Raw genomic sequence first — 20,670 nt, forward strand, 5'->3', positions numbered from 1 at the left:
CAATTACCTTTGAGCAATCATGGAGAAGAGAAGAAATTGTGGAAGACTGCTTAAGAGGCACTCCTTTCTTTTTTCTCTCTCTTTTTAAGATGAGAAAGAAGGCAGGGGCACCTGGGTGGCTCAGTCCGTTAAGCATTGGACTCTTGATTTTGGCTCAGGTCATGATCTCAGGTTTGTGAGATTGAGCGCCACATCACACTCCACGATGGGCATGGAGCCTGCTTAATATTCCCTCTCTCCCTCTACCTTCACCCCTCTTCCCTCTCAAAAAAAAAAAAAAAAGATGAGAAAGAAGGCAGATTCCACAATTAAAAATAGGCAAACTGTCTCCATTCTACTCTTGCTTCTTTACAATTCATTCTCCACACACAGCAATTAGACTCTTCGAATAGCATAGATCAGACCATGAAACCCTGCGGCTTCCTATAGCCTTCACTGCACTTAGAACAAAGTATACACTCTTTATCATTGCCATCTGACAACCCTCACTGCAGTTAGAACAAAGTCTACACTTTTTACCATGGCCATGACTATGTTGCCTCCCTTTTAAATTCCATCACTTATTATTGCCCCCATTGTCCCCTATGCTTCAGTTACATTGATCATCTTTCTGTTGCTTGAACACTCTAAGATTGTTCCTGACCCGGGGCCTTTGCATTATTGTTATCTTTGCCTGGACTATTCTTCCCCTACATATTTATGAACTAATTCTTTGTCAACTAGATCTAAGCTAAAATATCATTCTCTAATAGAGGCCTTCCCTGACCCATCTAGTTACTGCCCTGCCCCCATTTCAGGAACTTTTTATCCAATGTCCTTTTTCTTTTTTCTTCAGAGCATTCGCCACTACCTAAAATTATCTGATTTGTGTGTTTGTTTATTGTCCGACTCCCTCATTAGTACATAAGCTCCATGTAAGCAAAGACCTTGTCTTTCTCGCTGTTTTAGCCCCAGTGTTTAGAATAATTCCTAACAGAGAGCAAAAACTAAATAACTAGGTGTTGAATAAGTGATTGACTACTTGAGTCATGGGAAAGATTCTAGAATAGACCATTAAAAGAATTGTACATGAGCAACTAAAAATATAAGTGGTGATTAGCTTAAACTAACTTCATTTCATTCTCTGACATGGCTAATAGCCTTGAAAATCAGAGATACATGGAGTACGAAGTATACATACATGAAAGCATTTAACAAGGTCCTTCATGACATCCATGTGTTCAAGATGGAGAACCACTGTCTAGAAACCATTCAAATAGATTTTTTAACTGATTGAATGAATGTGCAGCCAAAGTATTTCTATGCCATTCTAGAATATGACTTCCTAAATTCTTTGGACCATGCACACCTTTAAGAATATGATAAAAGCTATGGAGTTTTGTCCCAGAAAAAAATACATATATGCACACATTTACATAAAATTCATCAAGCTTCTATTGGTTCATGAATTCCAGAACTTCTAGGGGCACCTGGGTGGCTCAGTCGGTTGAGTGTCCAACTCTTGGTTTTGGTTCAGATCATGATCTCAGGGTCATGAGATCGAGTCCTGCATTGGGCTCTACACTCAGCTCAGAGTCTGCTTGAGATTCTCTCACCCTCTCTCTGCCCCTCCCTCCCTCTCTCTCTCTCTTTCAAATAAAATAAATAAAATAAAGAACTTCTATACTAGAATATTTCCAATAAAAAACTTCCTGGTTCATTCATTTGTTTTCTTTTTTTCCTTTCTTTCTCCCTTTCTTTCTTTCTCCCTTTCTTTCTTTCTCCCTTTCTCTCTCTCTCTTTCTCTCTCTCTCTCTTTCTTTCTTTCCTCTCTCTTTCTTCCTTCCTTCCTTCCTGACATTTATTCCCTTGCAGAAATTTATTCCCTCATAGTTCAGGAGCATAGAAGTCTGAAATCATGACATCAGCAGGGTTGGTTCTTTCTGGGGACCTGGTTCTTCCATGTTCAACAATTTTATCAATTTTTTAGATGAAGAAAAGGCTGATCTGCCATGGTTGGATATGGCAGAAGGTGGAAAAGATAGAAGACACATTAAAAAGCATAACTAAAAATTTTAAAAGAGCATGAAGGGACTGGTTGTGATGGATTGTATATAATAGAAAGTTCAAATTAGAGTTTTAGTCAATAGGAAGTTTGATATGAGAGACCATTGCGGTATGGCCACCAAAAGCACAGTAGAACTGTCCTGCATTGGCCGCAGCATACTGTGAACACACACAGCGTTCTGAGTGGTACCCTTTAAGAAGTATATGGACAAATACATCCAGAGGCGCACTTGACAGGGTGGATAAAGAAACATGAAATCAGTTCTTATAGGGAACTACTGACTGAAATGGAAATGTTATGCTGAGAGGAAAGAGTAGTGGAAGAGGGACCTTATCAAACTTTAGTTTGGTTCCAAACTTTCGAGAAGCCTTAAAGTGAGAAAAAGTGATTAAACTTATTCCTTTTGGCTCTAAGTCATAAATCTAGGACCAAAGATTATAAAAAGTCACTTTAGTTCAATATCAGGAGGCACCTTCTAAATAGTAAAAGCAGTCCAAAGATGGAATGTTCTGCCATAAGCGATACTGTCCATCATATCACTGAATCTGGTAAAGTGGAAGCTCCATAATTAATTGGCAGCAGTGCTAGAGAGGGGACTCAAGCATAAGACAGGGGGTTGGAAACTAGATGACTGTTCTACTTCTTTCCTGCTCCAGGAACCAAATAAATTAGGTGACTGTGAAGACAAATGCTCCAAAGTCATGTATGTGAACTTCACACCCAACCTATCAGGAGCAGTGAGGATCTGAGAGTCACTCTAAGTATATTAGGGAGACTCACTCTCCTCAAGCATATTAAGCTCCTTCTTGAATTTTTTTTGTTACCCAAACACAATATACTGGAAATGACCTTTTCTTATAAACATATAAAAAATGTTCTCATGGAAATGTGGTATGCAGCATGGTGATTATAGTCAATGGTATTGTAGTGCATATTCAATGGTTGCTAGGAAAGTGGATCTTGAAAGTTCTCATCACAAGAAAAAATTTTTCTGTAACTTTTTATGGTGAAGGATGGTGACAAGACTTAATGTGGTGGTCATTTTACAGTGTATACAAGTGTTGAATCATTACATTGTACACTTGAAACTAATATAATGTTGTATGTCAATTACACCTCAAAGAAATGTTCAGATATCTTCATAGCACAAGCAGAAGAATTGCCTATGGTCGCACTGGGAAAAAAATACAGCAAAACAATGTCTAGTTTTTTCTAAAAGGCAGGCTGCTGACAGTTTGATAGATTTGGGGAGAGGGGGAGTAAAAGAGTGAATTCAATCCTACCACAGCTGCAACAATTTTTGTTAGGTAAATTTCTGATTACAAATTGCAAAAATGTTTCATGTTTCATATCTATGACAGGATCATTTAAATATGTCATCCAGCAACAACAAGCAGATCCAATCAATTGTGGACATTGTTGTGCTCTGGTACATTTATTACCATGAGGACAGAACTTGCACAAAATGTTTTCTAAATGTCAGCCTCTAAATAAACAAGGGCATCAAGCCACACAAGACACCCATAATTTCTGTAAACCCAGCGAATCTCCAGAGGGAGAAAAGGAAGAAAAGATTAGTCAGAATGCAAATGGAAGAAAGCAAGAAAGAAATGGAGGAAGAGTGTAAGATGAACATACATCGATTATTTACTAGTTCTATGCTTGGTAACTTCATGTATACTGTTAACTCTTTCACACAAACATGAAGCAGAAATAATCATCCTCATTCTTAATGGTGAAGTAGCAGACTTAAAGCAGTTAAGTAACTTGCCCAATGTCCACAGTAAAGAAATGATTGAACATGGATCTGTCTGACTCCAAAGATGATGATCTTTTCACTACAGCACATTGTCTCCTACAAAGTGTTGAGCTTAAGAATATTTCAGTGGCGGGGAAAGGGCACAGGGTTTGAAACATGGCGGACGACGTGGATCAGCAACAAACTACCAACACTGTAAAGAGCCCCTGGATCTCATCAGGCTCAGCCTGGATGAGCGAATTTATGTGAAAAGGAGAAATGACAGAGAGCTTCTAGGCAGATTACATGCTTACGATCAGCATTTAAATATGATATTCAGAGTGGTGGCGCCTGGGTGGCTCAGTCGTTAAGTGTCTGCCTTAGGCTCAGGTCATGATCCCAGGGTTCTGGGATCGAGCCCCGCATCGGGCTCCCTGCTCCGCGGGAAGCCTGCTTCTCCCTCTCCCATTCCCCCTGCTTGTGTTCCCTCTCTCACTGTGTTTCTCTCTGTCAAAAAATAAATAAAATCTTTAAAAAAAAAAATATGATATTCGGAGATGTGGAAGAAACTGTGACTACTATAGAAATTGATGAGGAAACATACGAAGGATATATAAATCAACAAAACGGAATATTCCAATGCTTTTTGTCTGGGGAGATGGTGTTGTACTAGTTGCCCCTACATTAAGAGTTGGCTGAAACAAAGAATTTATCATGTATGGAATATAGGAGCTTTTGTATGATTGCCTCTTTAAATGTAGAAGACATTCAAAAGAGAAACCTGCGTAAATTTTGATATTAAGAAATGACCAAGGATTCTTCCACTCCTGAAATGAGTTGATTTGCGGATAACTGAAAAATTCTTAAGCTAAAGGGCATTTTAATTTTTTTCCAACCCTTTCAATAAATGTGATCACCAAGATGCAAAAAAAAAAAAAAAAAAAAAAAGAATATTTCAGTGGCATAACATTTAGTATCCTTCACTGACATTCAACTGGGAAAGTCACCAGGCCCTTCAGCACACCAGGCCCTTGCCCCTGTTTACTTCTGCAGAGGCTTCTCTCATTTCCCCACCCCTCAAATTACAGGCCAGACAAAGGCAAGGAGGCTGAGATAGCCTGATACCTTCTGTTCTCCCTGGTTTCTTCCTTCACCTACTTCCTACTTTTCCTTCAAGATTAAGCAAAGCCTAACTTTTCCAGAAAGTCTTTCTTGTTTATCTCAGATAGGTAACTGCCTTGCCTCTTCTATTCCACAGTACCTTGAGGATACCTTATATCACATCCTTTATCAGACTGTATTGTTTTACTTATCCTCTCTCTCCACTCTAGACTGAAGCCTCCCCAAAGCAAGAATTTTGACTTGTCTTCACATTCTATCTCTAACATCTAGGCTAGTGCCTAAAATTTAGTAAGCACTTATAAATGCTCAAAGAATGAATAGATAAACAAATAACAACAAAAACAACAGAATGAACAAATCAGGAAGGCAGGTCCAGTTTAAGAGGCAGATAGATTGCATGTGATCCTGAGGAAAACATCTCAGATGCACCATTTCACAATAAATTCAGGGAATGTTCCATTAAACCAGGAGTCTTCGTTTTTCTCTTTGTTAAAAGAAGAGCCATAGCCTCCAACTGGACTTGGATCTCTTCCAAGTTGCCCTTCTCCTTTAGTACCAAAGTTGGAGCACTTAATAAGGAGTGGTCTACTCCCTTTAGTGTCAGCATCCACATCTTCTAGGCTCTGAGCAATTTGGAAGCAGAGTTCCTGAAGCTACAGACTAGTCCATCTCTACTGAAAGAGACAGATGCAATTGCCTGTTTACACTCCACCAGTGAACAGATGTTTGTTTGTTTTCCCTAAAGGATGCACCCTCTGCTCCATGCAGCATTTGGATCGTCTTGTCTTGCTTCCAACTATTCCCCAGCTTCCCTTGCCTCTTGATCCCTTGGCTGATCCAGGGACAAAAACAGAAAGGAACAAAGAAATAAGCCACATATATCATTTTTCAATTTTCTTGTGTGAAACGCTGTGACTGCCTCATTTCAATCAGAAGGAAATTAGTTCTTTGCCCTTTGAAGTGAGCCGAATCACTCATAATCTGAAAACAATGCAACTGTGAAGAGAGACAGAGGAGTGCCTAGAAAGGAATGCATGCAAGATGACCTGGGTTCTTTCTGGTCGTAGCTGTACCACTAGCCAACTATGTGACCTTGGACAAGCCACTTAACCTCTCCAGGCTTTGGTTTCTTCATCTGTAAAATTAGAAGATTGGGCTATATGATCCCGAAAGTCCCTTTTTGCTCTTCAATTATGTCTTGAACACAAGCATGGGTGCAAACTGGTTTCACCACAGTACAGAACCCTACATTTTAAAAAATTACTGATTCACTCTAGGTACAAACCTATAAGCCTATTTCCACTGTTCCATACCTCCGTTTTTTTCTGGTTGAATGCATGTTTGAAACATGTGATCCAAATTCAAATATGATATTCTCGGTCTGCCCAAAGGACATTGCTGGAGCCTGCAGCCTTGCCACTCTCTTCTAAATGCCCCAGACTAGCTTCTGAAGACCCTAATTTCCTGTGTGTATGCCATTGTGTTGACCCTATGGGACAGGCCACATCTGTCATTCACCTGACCCCATTCCCACCTCCTAACTCACCTGAGTGGGTTTTCTGTCAACACTGGGAAATTACATTATGGAGAGAGGGTGGGAAACTGGAACTAAGGGTTTGCCTAAGATGTGAACTTCAGTCTAAAAAAACTAATAGGTTAAAGGTTGCAGGAGGCAATGAGTCATAAGTGAAGGATTTATAGTTACCAGTAGAAAGCAGTGGGCCAGAAACTAGGTAGACGTGAAAATAGAAACCTCGAAAGCATATATACCAATGCTTAAGGAAAGAAAATTGAAAGTCAAAATTTGAGCAGATAGACAAGAGCCTGATGTGGGCAAATTCCAAATGACAGGATAGCTGGTAAAGCTCTGGGCCAGTGGTTCTGGCCTTAGAGATCCTGCAGAATCAAAAGCATAGGACAAGGCAGACAGGAGAACAGATAGGAGTTTTTGAGTATCCAAGAGATCTTGATTGTAATCTAAGCAGATACCTGCTGCTAGGAAAAAAATCGTTCCAGAACACGCACAGGCAAGTAGATGAGTGAAGCCATCTGTCTAGTCTGGGGAGTTAAAAGTAACTAACTGTTAAAGGTAGAGACTGACTGGGGCGCCTGGTTGGGCGTCAGACTCTTGGTCTCTGCTCAGGTCTTGATCTCGGGGTCGTGGGTTCAGGCCCCATGTTGGGCTCCATGCTGGATGTGGAGCCTACTTATATATATTTTAAAAAAAGGTAGAGACTGACTATCCACCTGGCTCATGGAAGTTTGTGGCACCATGGTGTCAGAAACCAGCCTCATAATACAGAGAGCCTCAGAAAAAAAGTACAATATGATCACATTCCCATCTAACTTACACGGGGTGATCCCATCAGCAAGCAGAAAAGTAGGCACACCGGTATCTAAGGCCAGGTTCCCCTCCAAGCCTCCCTAAATTTGATGGGAAATATTTACCCTGGTCATAGCTTACAAAGGTGAGAGTACCTGGGAGAACATCAATAAGGAGCAGGCCAGGTAAGATCAGACTGAGCTGATAGAAGCTGAGTCTGAGAGATAGCAGCAACTCCCAGTCCAGGAATGGCAATCACTTGGCAAATCTGCACCCACTTCCAGGTTTATGGCACACATTGCTATCTAATCTCAACATTCCTTCCAGATGAGCCTGGGGATCCTTCTCAACACAAAGCTCACTAATACTTGACCAGTCAATGTTGTCATATGAGATGTAAGCATATTTTCCATCTGTTTTGCAATTGTTAGAGAAACTATAGCCCCAGACTCCATGAAGCCTCAGAGAACTTTTTCCGTGTTGACCTTATGGCCTCAATCCCCAGTGCCACTGTATAGTGCACAGATGCTCCCGGGGGCGCGGGGGGGGGGGGCCTGGGATTAAAGACAAATTCATCTGACTCATGTAAGCTGGCTACATAGATTCACAGTTCTTGACAGAGTCTACCCAACCATGCTTCTGTCTTGCATTTTGTGGTTCACCCCTCATGACCCGTAACGACGACCTTCATGTAATGTAACACGCAGCCAGCTGACCCAGCCGCAATGGTTAGAGTCTTAGGTTTTCATTCTGCAGGACTGTCCCACACACCATTCATAATATTTTCCATTTTTCTGGTGTGATCCAATTTCCTGAAGAAATCATTCTTGAAAAGTTATTACCTTCTTAGTAATTCTTCAGGCAAAAGAGTTCTAGAAGCTGGTTGCAATGGCACCTTTCCAATTGAATGTATAAATCAGAAGGTTCGCCTTACTTTAAACGATTTCCTTCTATCAAGTTAAATCTTTTGGAGAAGATTTGCTTCTGGTCTCCTTGCCTGATTTACAAGCAAAGTAAACAGACTGGAATATAGACCCCTTTCTCATTTGAAGATTCTCAAACAAATGAAAACAGCTTGTTAAGTAGAGCAGTGATAGGGCCATTTTGCATGATTGTGCTGAAGAAAATCCATTAGTGATAAGGCAGCCTTATGTTTTCTAATAAGTTTAAGGCACAGGAAGCATCTATTTTTCCTACCTTTAACTTAGATGAACCTTGATAACATCTGTCAATTTGAAACTAAACCAAAAGTAGACAGGTCCTCAGAAAGACACCATATAATTTTTTTTAAAATCTAGGGAAAAAAGATTGTAAATTTTAGTATTTGAAAGCCAGTTTTAGAAGGAGGTGATTTTATTAGGAAGTATTTGCATCTATAAATGTAAGCAGTTTTACTTTATGGAAAAGAAATTTCTGTTTCAAAGAATTAGAGTTAGTTTCATTTTGTTGTTTTGCTATTTAAAAAAGTCCCACTACTTCTCAAATACATCCTGAATGCTAAAGGACTCTCTTCAAAAGTTAATGATCCTTACAAATCTTGAGTATAATTCAAATATTTTCTAAACAAGTATAGTGAACATTAACTGGAGCACATTCAATTACACTAGAACTGTTGAGAGCTTTGAGATGCACTTTTTATTTTTTATTTAATTTTTTTTTAAAGATTTTATTTATTTGACAGAGAGAGATACAGCGAGAGAGGGAACACAAGCAGGGGGAGTGGGAGAGGGAGAAGCAGGCTTCCCACGGAGCAGGGAGCCCGATGTGGGGCTCGATCCCAGGACCCTGGGATCATGACCTGAGCTGAAGGCAGATGCTTAACAACTGAGCCACCCAGGCGCCCTTGAGATGCACTTTTTAAATGTCTAGAGTAACTAACAATTTAAAAAATAATATCATCTGATAATCAGGAACTTACATAATTTTTTATTAAGACTTTATGCAGGAGTTTATTTCAGGGCTCTCTATGCTGTTTTATTGGTCGATGTGATTTTTATGCCAGAACCATACTGTCTTGATTACTAGAGCTTCGTGATACAGTCTGAAACCAGGAAGGATGATGCAGGCTTTGTTCTTCTTTCTCAGGACTGCTTTGTTTATTCTGGGTCTTTTGTGGTTCCATACACATTTTAGGTTTTTTTTTTTCTTTCTGTGAAAAAAAAAATGCCACTGGAATTTTGATAGGAACCACATTGAATCTATAGATGCAGCCAACTAATACTGGACCAGGGGGCTAAGACTACTCAGTGCAGAAAGGGTAATCTCTCTACAGTAATGGTGTTGGGACAACTGGATAATCACATGTAACAAATTAAATTGGACTTGTATCTTACACATCTTACAAAAATTAACTCAAAATCAAAGATTTTAACATATGACCTGAAACCATAAACCTCCTAGAAAAAAAAAAACATAGGGAAAAAACTCCTTGACACTAGTCTTGGCAACTGTTTTTTAGATATGACACTAAACATACAAGCAACAAAAGCAAAAATAGACAAGTGGTACAACATCAAACTAAAAAGTTTCTGCAGAGCAAAAGAAACAATCAACAAAATGAAAAGATAACCTACAGAACAGGAGAAAAGATTTGCAAACTATATCTGCTAAGGGGTTAATATCCAAAATATATAAAAAATACAAGTGGAGGTGGAGAAAAGGAAATCCTTGTACACTGTTGATGTAAATGGAAATTGGTGAAGCTGCTCTGGAAAACAGTATGAACACCCCTTAAAAAGTTAAAAATAGACCAACCATATGATCCAGCAATCCCACTTCTGGGTATATATCCAAAGGAAATGAGAAAATGAAAACAGGGTATCCAAAAGGTATCTGCCTTCCCATGTTTACTGCACCCTCATTCACAATAGCCACAAAATGCAAACAACCTAAGTGTCCATCAATGCATGAGTGGATAAATAGATGTGATATAACTATACAATGGTATATTATTCAGTCATGAAAAAGAAGGAATTCCTGCCATTCATGACAACATGGATGGACCTTGAGGGCATTAAGCTGAGTGAGATAAGTGAGAAAGAGGAAGGCAAAGAAAAATGATCTCACTTTTTTTGTGAAATCTAAAAAATCCAAACTCATAGAAACAGAACATAGAATGGTAATTACCAGGGACTGGGGGTGAAGGAATTAGGGAGATGTCAGTCAAAGGGTACAAATTTGCAGTTGGATGATGAGTAAGTTCTGGAGCTCTAATGTACAACCTTGCAATTATAGTCACCAATACTGTATTATAAACTTCTAAGTTGTTAAGAAAATAGATCTTAAATAGTCTCACCACAAAATGAAATAATAATTATGTGACATGATGGAAGTATTAGCTAACACTATGGTGATAAATATACTGCAATATATAAATGTATTAAGTCAATGCATTTTATACCCTAAATTTACACGATGTTACATATCAATTATAGCTCAATTTTTAAAAAAGACTTTATTGTTTTACAGCAGTTTTAGGTTCACAGCAAAACCAAGGGGAAGGTAAAAAATTCCTCATATACTCCCTGCCCCCTCACATACATAGCCTCCCTCAATATCAACACCCTTCCCCAACCAGAGTGGTATATTTGTTACAATTGATGAACCTACATAGATACATCATAATCACTCACAGTCCATATTTTACTTTAGGGTTCCCTCTTGGTGTTGTACAATCTGTGGATTTGGACACATGTATAATGACACATTACCCATCAAAATGTTATACTGAATATTTTCACTAAATCCCCTGTGTTTCACCTATTCATCCCTCCTCCTCCTCCCCAACCCCTGGGAAGCAGTGATCTTTTAACAGTGACCCTAGTTTTGCCTTTTCCAGAATGTTATATAGTTGGAGTCATACACGATGTAGCCTTTTCAGATTGGCTACTTTCCCTCAGTAATATCCATTTAAAGTTCTCCCTGTCTTTTCATAGATTTATAGCTCATTTGTTTCTAGCACTGAATAACATTCCATTGTCTGGAGGTACCAGTTTATTTATCCATTCACCCTACTGAAGGACATCTTGGTTGCTGTTAAGTTTTGACAATTATGAATAAAGCTGCTATAAACAACCATGTGCAGGTTTTTGTGTGGACATAAGTTTTCAGAACTTACATATTTTTAAAATAGAAAATAGCTGAAGGACTAGGTTATTTAACATGCAAATATTTGGAATACATCTGCCATATCGCTCTTATACTTCCACTGAAATAATTAAATTTAACACAACTTAGATTCTTCAAAGTTAAATGCAAGATTTAAGCATTCTACTCTAGAAATAAAATAGAGCTGAGGTTTTCCAGATTCAGATGTCTCATAATCTTAGCTCTTAAAAGCAAACAAGAATCCTCCACATGAAGAAATAATGAAAATAACTAAGAAGCAAAAGTGCATTGTTTTTGGTCTTGTTGTTAATGATTATTTCACTGGCCAGAGAAAAGGAGTAAAACTTCACACAGCGTCCCCCCACAGGGTAAAGAAATAGCTGATGGTTTAGCCTCGGTAGCAATATCCCGTCCCATTACAGCAAAACTGAGAAGGGTAGGGAGGGAAAGAGAGAGAGCAGAGAAAAACAATGGAAAGAGATAAAAGCAGAGGAAAAAAGGATCTATGCTGCAAAAAGCAAAAAGAGTAGCAAGAAGCAGATCCACTGGCATCTGTGATCAGAGGCAGCAGATCACAAACAAGGAGAAAAGAAGCATCTCCTAGTTGTCTGGGTGCTTACCAGCCAAAGGGGAAACTAAGCCCACACTAACAACTGAGAAAATCACTGAGTTGGGGAATCAGAGAGAGAGAAAGGAAGAAAGGAAGGAAGGAAAGGGAGAGGGAGGGAGGGAGGAAAGAAAGAAAGAAAGAAAGAAAGAAAGAAAGAAAGAAAGAAAGAAAGAAAGAAAGAAGGAAGGAAGGAAGAAAGAGAGAGAGAAAGAGAGAGAGAGAAAGAGAAAGAAAGAAAGAAAGAAAGAAAAAGAAAGGAAGGAAGAAAAAGAGGGAGGGAGGAAGGAAGGAAAGAGGAAGGGAGGAAGAAAGAAAGAGGCAATGAATCTGAAGATAGTCACGCACTATGGGTTCACACCATATTCCATATTCCAAACCTTAATAGTTTCCAAAGATTTAGTTTCCGAAGTAAAAGAATTGACATTTCTTTTATAAGCATTCTATAGTTTTCAGAGGAGAGGAGGTGGGCAGGGAGATGGGTTAAATGGGTGACGGGTATTGAGGAGGGCACTTGTGATGAGCGCTGGGTGTTGTATGTAAGTGATGAATCACTAAATTCTACTCCTGAAATTAGTAGTACACCCATGTTAACTAACTGGAATTTAAATAAAAACTTGACAAAGAAACAAAAAAGAATTGACATGTATAAAAACCCTGAGTCAATCATAGCTGAAAAATCTCTTTACAAACGCAGTGAAGTTTACAGTATATTTTAATAAGATTTCCACTATAAACAATCTTTTAAAAAATACTTGGGGGATAAAGCTTCAGTGCTCTGTGAAAAAAATCACAAATCCAAGACACTTAATACTCAGATCAGGTAAGACAACTGACTAATTATTCTACATAGAAAATCCCCAAACTCTCAACTATTCTTTGAAGTAATGCTAATGGGTGAATGTGGATGGCACTTGGAGAGTTATTGACTGACACACTGGAGACAGTACATCCCAGTGTTTAAACAGGAGGGTTCTGGAGCCAGACAGCCTGGGATCAAATCCTGGCTCTTCTTTGGTGACCTTACTCAGCTCTTCTATGGTGACCTCATCCTAAGTAACAGTTTAGGTAAATTTCTTAATTGCTCTGTGCCTCAGTTTCTTCACCTGTGAAATGGAGATGACAAATGCTACCTACTTTACAGAGTGGCTAAAGAAATCAAAGGAGATAAGACCAAAAATTAAAAAGGATTAGCACAGTGCCCAGCATATAGTAATGTTAGCAATTATTATCATGACACATAATTTGGGCATGTCAAATAATCTGCCAGCCTTTAGTCTCTCCTGACACCAATCCTTGCTACTCGCTGCCAACACACCAGTATTCTTAAAACTAACCTGCTTTTAAAAAGTTCAATGGCTCCCTGTGGTGTAAGTCCACATTTCTTGCCTTGAAACTGAAGGCCATTAAGGTCCTCCCACAATTTGGAGCCTCTCTCCTATAATTAATTCTCATTTGGTATGAGTATGATCACTCCCCATTCTACAGACAAGGAAACTAAGGCTGATGAAGTTAAGAAAAATATCACGCTGCAAAAACAGCTTCACAGCTTTACTTCTGGGTCAGCAACTTCTAATAAGCCTTGCAGCTAAGCACACACAGTAACTATTTTAGTCCCCAGATAATACTGCTTCTTCTTGGTTCACGATAACTTCATGCCATGGAGAAGAATCCGAAAAAGGTCTAAAAACCCAAATGGTTCTGTATTTTCCAATATCTCTGTGTTCTTGGTGGTGGTGGGAAAGACTTTTCAAATCCTTCCTAACCAACTTCATGCTCCTTTATATTTCATAACACAAAGGAGGAGAGAGTATGTGAAGAAGAGGAGAAATGGAAAGGAAGACCAAATGAAAACAAAAAGGAATAGGAGGGGGCACCTGGGTGGCTCAGTCAGTTAAGCTTTAGGCTCAGGTCACGATCTCAGGGTCCTGGGATCGAGCCCTGCATCAGGTTCCACGCTCAGAGCCAAGTCTGCTTTGGATTCTTTCTCCCTCTCCCTCTGCCCCTTCCTCCTGCTCTCTTTCTCTCTCTCTCTCTCTCTCTCTCTCCTCTCTCTCCCTCAAATAAAAAAAAATAAGTAGATAAAAAAAATTAAAAAAGGAATAGGAGGAAAGATAAAGGGCTGGACCAAAGATGTTTCCATCACTGCTTGATATACATTTTCTTCTGTTTTCTGAGAATAGACAAAATAGCTCAAACTATGCACCCATAACAGTATCTTTCACAAGAGGGCACTGGTACACAGGGTGACAAGATGAATATGAGCGAACGTTCCTCAGAGCCACAGAACGAAGGTAATCTCCTCACTGTTTGGGGCTTGCTATAGAGTCACTCTCTTTCTGCATTTCACAGAGTATGCTCCCTATTCAGAGTATGCTCTGGGGCACTTGGAGAGTAAAATGCCTTATTTGTCATTACATCGAGGTGAAGACCAGGCCATTTTAGCCCTAAATAGAAAATGAAACAAAAAACATAAATACCACATTGCCAAAGAAAGCTGGGCACCACAACCTACTATGTGAAACGGCTGATTTTTGGAACAATTTTACAAAACCCTTTACTTTCTCTCTATTTTTTATATTGGCGAGAGTTTCACAGTTACCTATCCAAACCCACGAAAATTGTACTATTGGCTAGATCTAGTTGAGGTCCTTTCTGAGCATTTTAACACAAATCAATTCAGTAGGTCTGTAAAAACAACAACAACAACAACACACACACACAACATAATAGTCGTTTTAACTCCTTTCCTTCCTCAGACTGAAAGGCCACTGGAGAGGCCATCAATCAGGTTTGAGCAAGGTTCTAAGTTGGATATTAACTCTGATGGGAAACGAACACCATACCTAAATTGGGAAACTCTCAGAAATGCAATTCTGCCTGTGAAACTGGAAATGATCCTAATAAAAAAGGAGGGAAGGTTGTGGTGACTGCATAAACCAATGTCATCACACAAGTGGCTTTCTGATTAATTATTTTAGAGGGACATTTTTTTTAAATGGGAAGAAAGGAGAGGCCACTATAAAATATTTATGCATTTGAAGCATAAATAACAGTCTACAAACTGAGTACTGTCTGATTGCAGATTTCTAGTTAGTAATGTGCATGCAGGGATTCACCTAGCAATGCAGAAGGTGTGGTTTGTCTCCTTTGAAACAGGAATCATAGAGAACAGTGTAGGTAGCATTTAACAATTTGCATAGTGTTTTCATGTGCATTATTTAATTTGATCCACATGAGAAGCCTTAAAGGAGAAATTATTATTTTCTCCATTTTATAGAAGAGAAAATGAGAGGTCAGAAAAAATAATTGACCCGAGTCACACCGCTATTAGGTGGTGGCCCAGAGACTAGAAGCCACGGCTTCTTGCTCCAAAGCCCATGCTTGTTCTTTGCTGCCTCCTTTTAGAATGAAGGTACCGTCATGTAATTGAGAAAAGTGAGACTGATTTTACTTCTGTTTGTATTTCACGGAAATCAATATATTTAAAATATACAACTGTTAGAACTCTGTTCATTCTAAGACATAACAGGTTATGACTATAATTTAATTTTGCATTGTTTCTACTTCAACAATAATGCCAAGGAATTCAGTTTATGTTCCGTCAGCATGAAAAGTATAACTTTTTACATAATTGGTTTATATTATCGCTCTTAACCTAAATTGGAAGTGCTCTTTTTAAAAACAGTTTTTTGAATTTAAATAGGTTTTTTTTCATTTATAGAAGTCACACGTTATTATTGCATAACATTTGGAAAAGACAGAATTTTAGTGCTTTTAAAACTATTTTTTCGGGCGCCTGGGTGGCTCAGTTGGTTAAGCGACTGCCTTCGGCTCAGGTCATGATCCTGGAGTCCCTGGATCGAGTCCCGCATCGGGCTCCCTGCTCAGCAGGGAGCCTGCTTCTCCCTCTGACCCTCCCCCCTCTCATGTGCTCTCTCTCTCTCATTCTCTCTGTCTCAAATAAATAAATAAAATCTTTAAAAAAATAAAATAAAATAAAATAAAAGCTGTACCAGCTTTTTAAAAAAAAAAAAACAAAAACCTATTTTTTCAATCATGCCTAAGTAATTACATTCAGTTTGGTTTTACAAAATTGCGAGCATGTTTTATTAAGTATTATTACTTAATTTTTGTTAACAAAATCATTATCACTCTCTACATTGCATAAAATATTTTTTGAAAATATGATTTTTTATGGTGGTAAATTATTCATCAAGTAATGTACCCTAGTTTATTTAACCAAATCCTTCTTTTGGAGGGGGGGTTTTCCAGTGTTTCATATTTTAAATTATGGTACTCTAAACATGCCTGTGTATATTTGTGTGGAAAAGGGAACTTTACTTGGAGCTGTTGGTATTGTTGAATCCCCTCAAGGAGAGCAATGTTCCTGTTCTTTTGAAGTTGAGTAAACAAAAATGCATTAGTTTAGACTGCCTACCTACTACAGACAAAAATCTACTTTCAGGGCGGATTTTTTTAATTGAACTTTTTATTTTGAGATAACTGTAGATTCACATATAGTTGCAAGAAACAGTACAGGGGCGCCTGGGTGGCTCAGCCGTTAAGCGTCTGCCTTCGGCTCAGGTCATGATCCCAGGGTCCTGGGTTCAAGCCCCGCATCGGGCTCCCTGCTTGGTGGGAAGCCTGCTTCTCCCTCTCCCACTCCCCCTGCTTGTGTTCCCTCTCTCGCTGTGTCTCTCTCTGTCAAATAAATAAATAAAATCTTAAAAAAAAAAAAAAGAAAAACAGTACAGAGAGATCCCATGTACCCTTTAACCAGTTTCTCCCAATGGTCACATCTGGCAAAACTCTAGTGCAGTAGAGCAACCAGGATATTGCCACTGATACAGTCAAGATACAGAATAGTTCCGTCACCACAAAGATTCTCCATGTTGCCATTTTGTTTCATTTTTAAAAGATTTTATTTATTTATTTGAGAGAGAGAGAGAGAGAGAGCACGAGCGAGGGGGAGGGGCAGAGGGAGAGAGACAAGCAGACTCCCCACTGAGCAGGGGACCCTGAGATCATGACCTGAGCCAAAGCAGACGCTTAACGGCCTGAGCCACCCAGGCGCCCCTCCATGTTGCCATTTTATAGCCAAACCCACTTCCTTCTCCTCCAATTCCCTCCTTAAATACTGGGAACCATTACTCTCTTCTCAGTTTCCACAATTTTGGAATTGGCTTCTTCATTCAGCGTAATCTTCTGGAGACTCATGCAGGTTGTTCCATATATCAATAGTTAAGTTTTACTGCTGAGAAGTAGTCCGTGGTACGAATGTACCACAGTTTGTTCAACCTTTTGCCTATCAAAGGATTGTTGTTTCCAGATTTGGGCTATTATACATAAAGCTACTGTCAACATTCATATACATGTATTTGTAAATGTAAGTTTTCATTTCTCTAGGATAAGTGCCAAAGGGGCAATTGCTGAGTCATGTTGTAGTTGCATGTTTGTTTGTTTTTTAAACTACTAAAACTATTTTCCAGAATAGCTGTACCATTTTACATTCCCATTATCAATGTATGTGTGATGCAGTTTCTCCATGTCCTTACCAGCCTTTGGTATTGTCACTTGTTTTAATACATTCGGATAGGTGTGTCATGAGAGCTCATTGTGGTTACTTGCATTTCCCTAATGGCCAATGATGCTGAACATTTTTTCACGTGTTTATTTGCCATCTGTATATCCTCCTTGACAAAATGTCTCTTCATGTTTTTTGTCCATTTTCTAGTTGTTTTTTTTTTACTGTTGCATTTTGAGAGTTGTAGGTACTATAGGTATTATAGGTACTAGTCCTTCGCAAATATATGGTTTGCAAACATTTCTTCACAGAATACAGCTTTGTTTTTCATACTCTTAACAGGGCAATTTGTAAAACAAAAGTTTTAAACTTTGATCAAGTCCAACTTATCAATACCAATATTCCTTTTTATGAACTGTGCTTTTGGTGACAAATCTAAGAACTCTGTCTATCCATAGAAATCAAAGATTTTCTCCTTTACTATTTAAAGAAGCTTTAAAGTTTACAAGTTTACAATTTACCTGTAAGTCTATGATCAATTTTGAGTTAATTTTTAATAAGGTGTTAGACTTAGGTCAAGGTTCATTTCTTTTTCTTTTTTTTTTGCCTCTGGATGTCCAGTTCCTCTAACACCATGTGTTTAAATGGCTCCCTTTTCTCTATTTAATTGCTTTCGCATCTTTGTCAAACATCAGTTGGGAATATTTGTGTGGATCTATTTCTGGGTTCTCTATTCTGTCCCACTGATCTATGTGTTTATGCCTCCGCTAACACTACACAGCTTTAATCTTAATTATATAAGTCTTGAAATTGGGCAGACTGATTCCCCTCACTTTATTTCATTTCCAAGATTGTTTTATTCTCTTCTATGTATTAAGTTATTCTAGTTCCTGTTCTTTTCCACGTAATTTTTTTATTGGCTTCAGAGGTAGAATTTAGTGATTCATCAGTTGCGTATAATACCCAGTGCTCGTTCCATCAAGTGCCCTCCTTAATGCCCGTCACCCAATTTACCCCATCCTCCACCTCCCCTCCAGCAACCCTCAATTTATTTCCTAGAGTTCAGAGTCTCTTATGGTTTGCCTCCCTCTCAATTTTCATCTTATATTTCCTTCCCTTCCCCTATGTCCATCTGTTTTGTTTCTTAAATTCCACATATGAGTGAAATTATATGGTATTTGTCTTTCTCTGGCTGACTTATATCACTTAGCATAATACCCTCTAGTTCCATCCACGTGGTTGAAAATAGCAAGATTTCATTCTTTTTGATGGCTGAGTAATAGTCCATTCATCTGTTGATGGACATCTGGGCTCTTTTCATATTTTGGCTATTGTGGACATTCCTGTTATAAACATCAGGGTGCATGTGCCCCTTCAAATCACTATCTATGTAAATTTTTTTTGAAGATTTTATTTATTTGTTTGAGAGATAGCGAGAGAAACCACAAGCAAGGGGAAAGGCAGAGGTAGATCCAGACACCTCGCTAAGCAGGGAGCCCAATGCAGGACTTGATCCCAGGACCCTGGGATCATGACCTGAGCCGAAGGCAGACACTTAACTGACTGAGCCTCCCAGGTGCCCTGCCGTGTAAATTTTTAAATAACATTGTCTGTATCTATAAAAATCTTGCAAGGATTTTGAAAAGGATTAAGTTAAAGTCAAATATTAATTTGGAAAGAATTGACATCTTTGTGTATTGAATCTTTCAATCCATGTAGAAAGTATGTCTTTATTTATTTAGAACTTGATTTCTTTCATCAGTGTTTTATAGTTTTCAGCATACAAGTCCTGTATATATTTTTTGTTAGGTTCCCCCTAAGTATTTCGTTTTTTAAGCAACTGTGAATTTAACTTTTAATTTTAGTTTTAATTTTTAATGTTGGTTTCCATGTGTTTGTTGCCAGTATATAGGAATACAATTAATTTTTGTATATTTATCTTATATCCTGAGACTTTGCTGAACTCAGTAGTTGTAGGAGTTCTTTTGTTGATATTCTGAGATTTTCAACATAGACAAACATGTCGTCTTCAACTAGGGAAAGTTATATTTCTTCCTTTCTGGTCTGGATAACTTTTATTTCCTTGCCTTGCCTTACTGCACTGGCTAAAATTTCCAGAACAATGTTGAATAAGCATGATGAGATTGACCACCCCAGCTTTGTTTCTGATCTTAGGGCAAGAACATTCAGTCTTTCACCATTAAGTATAATGTCAGCTGTAGTATTTTTGCAAATGCTCGTCATCAAGTTGAGGAAATGTCCCTCTATTTTATTTTTCTCAGAGTCTTTATCATGAATAGGTGTTCAGTTTTGTCAAAGGCTTTTTCTGTGTCTATTGGCATGATGTGTTTTTGTCCTTTATTCTACTTTTCTCGTTTTCTTTTCTTGTGGAATCTTTGCCAAATTTTAGTATCATAGCATAAATGGGCAATCATTCTATCCTCTGTTTTCTGGTAAGGATAGTGGAAAATTAATCTGAATTCTTTAAATATTTAATAGGATTCTCCAGTGAAACCATAACTGACGTTTTCCTTTTGGAGAGTTCTTTTTTTTAAATCATGAATTTAATGTATTTAATAGTTACAGGGCAGTTTAGATTATCTATTTTATCTTAGTTGAGATTTTATAGTAGTGAGTTTTCAAGAAATTGGTGTATTTTCTAACTTGTCAAATCTATGAGCACAAAGTTGTTCATAATACTCTTTTATTAGCCTTTGAATGGCTACAGGGTCTTTAGTGATATCCTCACCTCATTTCTGATATTGATGATTTGTGTATGTTCTCTTTTTATTTTTGTCAGCCTTGCTAGAGATTTGCCCATTGTTTTGATTATTTTCAAAGAACCAGCTTTTCATTTCACTGATTTTTCTCTATTGTTTTTTGATTTTCAATTTCATTGATTTCTGCTCTTATCTTTACTATTTCCTTCTTCTTGCTTTAAGTTTATTTTACTCTTCTAGTTTCTTGAGGTAGGAACCTACATGATTAATTTGAAATTTTTCCTCTTTTCATTCAGCTCTATATCTGTTTTAAATTCCATTGGAGACTTCCTCTATGATTAATGAATTATTTATATTTGTGCTATTTAATTTCCAAGCATTTAATGATTTCCCCTTGCCTTTCTGTTATTTATTTCTTATTCAAATTTGTGGTGGTCAGAGAACATACTCTTTAATTACAATTCTTTTACATTTCTTGA

At 38.2% G+C, this 20,670-nt stretch overlaps 1 pseudogene; it reads left to right on the forward strand.

Annotated features, from left to right (window-relative positions):
• Positions 1-3,943: 3,943 nt before the first annotated feature.
• LOC144380428 (U6 snRNA-associated Sm-like protein LSm3) lies at positions 3,944-4,736 on the forward strand (annotated as a pseudogene).
• Positions 4,737-20,670: the final 15,934 nt, after the last annotated feature.

The sequence above is a fragment of the Halichoerus grypus genome, chromosome X, assembly GCF_964656455.1.
Source record: "Halichoerus grypus chromosome X, mHalGry1.hap1.1, whole genome shotgun sequence".
Classification (NCBI taxonomy): Eukaryota; Metazoa; Chordata; class Mammalia; order Carnivora; family Phocidae; genus Halichoerus; species Halichoerus grypus.